This window comes from Hevea brasiliensis, chromosome 1 (assembly GCF_030052815.1).
Source record: "Hevea brasiliensis isolate MT/VB/25A 57/8 chromosome 1, ASM3005281v1, whole genome shotgun sequence".
In the NCBI taxonomy this organism is placed as follows: Eukaryota; Viridiplantae; Streptophyta; class Magnoliopsida; order Malpighiales; family Euphorbiaceae; genus Hevea; species Hevea brasiliensis.
This window is the reverse complement of record NC_079493.1, coordinates 24442211-24446705: the sequence shown is the minus strand read 5'-3', so window position 1 is coordinate 24446705 and position 4495 is coordinate 24442211. Positions and strand designations below refer to the sequence as shown.

Here is a 4495-nt window from a genome sequence, read left to right as displayed (position 1 = left end):
CTCTCCAGAAGATGTGGAGTTCAAATATATATATATATATATATATATATATAAAGTAGCCTTAGTTTATCATTGATACAATTTCTTAAATTAAAGGTCTATTCAGTAATATTAATTGATATAATAATGTAATAACTAAAAATTTTTTTATATAAAAAATATAATTTTAATATTATTCTGATATTATTTTATTAATTTAAACAATTAATTAAGTGGTGCTTGATCTTATTATTAGCTAAGGAATAAATGATTTATGTATTTAATTGCTTAAAAATTATTTAGTCATTTTAGTATATTTTATAAAATTATTTTGAAGTCTTGGATTTAATCTTTAGAAATATTGAATTTTTATTATAATTTATGCTTTAATATTTTTAAATTTAATATAATTATTCTTATTATTATTACTAATATTATTATGTTTAATTAATTTATGGAGAAGAGGTTACTATAAATATTAATAATATTTTAACATTAGATTGAGTAGAGATTTGATAAAGGTGTTTTAATAAATATTATGTATTTAAATGTTAAAAATATTTTTTTTAAATTCTAATTTAATATATATATATATATATATATATATATATATATATATATATATATATATATGTATATATAATTTAAAAAAAAAAAGAAAAGAAAAAGTAAGAAGTTACAGTGGCGTGTAGTAGTGGACTGCACCCACTGTCAGGAGCAGGAATTAAAAAAAAATGAAAATGATTTTAACTTCTTACTTTTTCTTTTCTTTTTTTTTAAATTATATATATATTAAATTAGTATTTAAAAAAATATTTTTAACATTTAAATACATAATATTTATTAAAACACCTTTATCAAATCTCTACTCAATCTAATGTTAAATATTATCAATTATATTTATATTGATAATATTTTAACATTAGATTGAGTAGAGATTTGGTAAAGGTGTTTTAATAAATATTATGTATTTAAATGTTAAAAATATTTTTTTAAATTCTAATTTAATATATATATATATATAATTTAAAAAAAAGAAAAGAAAAAGTAAGAAGATATTGATAATATTTTAACATTAGATTGAGTAGAGATTTGATAAAGGTGTTTTAATAAATATTATGTATTTAAATGTTAAAAATATTTTTTTAAAATTCTAATTTAATATATATGTATATATATATATATATGTATATATAATTTAAAAAAAAAGAAAAGAAAAAGTAAGAAGTTACAGTGGCATGTAGTAGTGGACTACACCCACTGTCAGGAGCAGGAATTAAAAAAAAAAATTGAAAATGATTTTTTTTCTCTCTCTATTTCTGCCCCCACATTCTTTCTCTCCCTCCCATCACTCTCCCCCCCTCCCTCCCTTTTCTTTTGTAACTGATGGCAACCATCACCCACCACCATCACCGACAAAGAGTTCCCCCACCTCGGGCAACGCCGGCGAGCCACCAGCCTTCCGGCAGCAGCACTAGAAGCAGTCGTAATGAGGGAAGAGAGAGAAAAGTGTGTGCACGGGTGACCCAACTTCTATGGGCAATTTTGGCTTCATCTGATGTTGGATCGAGGTGATTCAGGTAGTATTAGAAAGCTTGTTCTGAGAGCTTTCTTTTGATACTAACTTTGCAACAAATGGAGATCAGATGAGTGAGATATGGAGGAGAGAAACTTTGAGTTTTTTTAGCTTTTCGGTCAGATCTAGGATGATCTGACCGTTGTATCAATGATCCAAGACCACCGTTAGACTCAGGGCAATGAAATCTTTGAGATGGGACTAGCCCCGCTCCGATTGAGCACTGTTTGAAAAAGGCAATCATCGAACGGTCCAGATCATTTGGTGAGATTTTCAAAATTTTAATGCCTAAATATTTAAAATAATTATATGAAAATTTTTAACAATTTTTGGGCTTAATTTAGGTACAATCGGATCAATGATAACTCACCGACTCCCAGGACAAAGTTTTTTGCCAGATTCGATTGATCGGCGACCTGTCCTGAAACATGGCCAATATTATAGTCGATCCTAGTATTTCAAGACATTCCAGACGTGTTTCAAGTGTCAAAATTGATATAAGTAAACTCAAACTCCAAGTTGCTCAATTTTTGCCTAATACCGGGTTTAGAATAAAACTCATAAAATATTCGTGGGTGATCAAAAAATTATAATTCCTTTTGCAATAGCCTTATAATATTGTTAAGGACCACATGACAAAATTTTAGAATTTTTAGAACTCGTTTGATTGATTTTCGCATAATGTCACTTTTAAGAGCTAAAACATAATTTTTCAATCTTGTGATTATTGCCTAGTTTGGATGGCCTAGGAGGGGCCATATGATGTTAATGAGATATGGGTTGAGATGTACGATTTTAGAAGTGTTATTTGAATAATTTTGCAGGTTAGATAGGTTAAATATAGGGAAAACTCTATAGAATTTTTGGCATAAATTAGGCTATCTTTTATCTCTTTAGAGTCTTATTTTGAATTAGTACTGATAAATTTATAATATAATTATTTAGGTGATCAGGGTCAGTTGTCTTCCTCCACCCAACTGTTAGTAGTATGCCCTAGAGCATATCATTTAGTATGTATCTTGTACATATTTTATTAATAAAAGGCAATTTCACTTTTCGGTTTACATAATGTATTTATGTGTAATAGAAAAGGTCTATTAATATTTTGTTAGAAATTCTATTCTTAAGTTATTAAGAATATGAGTTTCAGTATTTCTAGCACAAAGTATCATAAATTGGTTCACAATAGAGGATACTTCACACAGGACATGACTTTTCCAGAAAGATTGTAATCATGTTTGTTCCTAAGGTATTTATATAAGATATAAATAAGATAGAGTGGTGAGTCTCATGCCACATAACAAACATGATAGGCACTTATACACGATAAGTAGGCCGAAACAGTGACGCATATGACAAGCACATAGAGTTTACTCTCGTCAATGCATTGTTATATATCATATCAGTGCATATAATCTTTAGACTTGAGATAACACAGTTATCTTGTATATAGGTGGTTTGAGTTTGATACTGCTTTCATACTTGTACTGTGCATAGGTATATGGGCATGTGTTGGCTCTTACTAGTTATATATGGAGATAGGTATTGATCAAGATGGAATCTGTTACCCTAAGTAAATAGAGATAAAATCCTATGTTCATTTAATTGTTCTTGATGTTTTAAGTTTTTGGCCAGGACAGATAGATTTAGTCAGAAAAGAGTTTCTGACAAGAAAATCTAATTAATCAAGAACTGGAATTAAAAGAGAACATAATGTTCATAGCAAATGGGGTTTGAAATTAACCATGACTCCAGCTCGAATTGGGATTTTGTAACAGAGAGATTCTAGTGCATGGTAATATATGATTAAAGGTTCATTTAAGGTATTCCTTATTACTGATTGGGTGGCTATGGCACGTTATGCTAGCTATCATTCATGGTCTATGAGATACCTAAAATGATTTAGAGAAATCATTTATGGAAAGAAAGAGTTCTGATGATATTAAGAGTTAATATCATATCTCATTGCCAATTAGTGATGAGCCTAGTGAGTCACACACATACACAAGTTAATCACTAAGTAAAATATGATTTAATTGATTAATTAAAGAGTTTAATTAATTAATTAAATAGATTTGGTTTGTAATGAGATTGCAAAGTTCCTAGCATGACTTGAAACCAAATTTAGGTTATTGGATGTATAGTAAAAGTTAAATTTATATTTAAAGTGTTTAAATATGAATTTAATTGTGAGAAATTAATTAATGGAGATTAATTAATTAATTTATATTTGATATAAATTGATTGGAAGAGGATAAATAATGATTTTGGGTTGAGAACTCAAAATTAGAACATAAGGGTAATTTGGTCATTTCACATGGTGACACGTGGCACCATGAGATGGTGACACGTGGCACCATATAAACTTGCTATTTGTCTTCCTATCATGCAAGATGATCAAAGTCAAGATTAAGTCGATCTTTGATACTTGGCTTAATGAGATTAAGTCAATTAAAAATAAGAAGCAATATGGTGGTGACATGTGGCAAAGGGTTTAAGTGATTATTTGACCTAAGTATATAAAAAGAAGTTATAAGAAAATTCAGCCACCTCTCCTTTCTCTCATATATGGGATGGCACAAAGGTCTCTCCCTCTCCTCTTCTTGCTTTCTCATCAATTCAAAGAGAATTACTCCATTCCCTTTGAATTAAAATTGCTAGAAATTGTTTCTAGTGTCCTATACACACATATAACCTTTCTAAAGGCAAAACCCTAAATTATAATTAGTTGGCAAGGCTTGAGAAGCAAAATTGGGGGTTGCCCATTGGTGATCTTGGTGTGGACAAGCTAGAGGGATAACACTTGGGGTCCTAGGTGCTTCCTAAAGGTGGCAATTGCATCCATAGTGCATCAAAGATGTTAGTGCTCAAACTCCTCTTTCAAACTAGGGTTTAATTGAATTAATTTATTAATTCATAATCTTTAATGGCAAATGTAGA

General features: G+C 29.1%; 1 long non-coding RNA gene across 1 annotated transcript; it reads left to right on the top strand.

Annotated features, from left to right (window-relative positions):
• The first annotated feature begins 1198 nt into the window (after window positions 1-1198).
• LOC110644070 (uncharacterized) lies at window positions 1199-2609 on the top strand. Its single transcript, XR_002492761.2, has 2 exons — window positions 1199-1819; window positions 1900-2609. It is a non-coding gene; the product is annotated as an uncharacterized LOC110644070 (long non-coding RNA).
• The last annotated feature ends 1886 nt before the right edge of the window (window positions 2610-4495 follow it).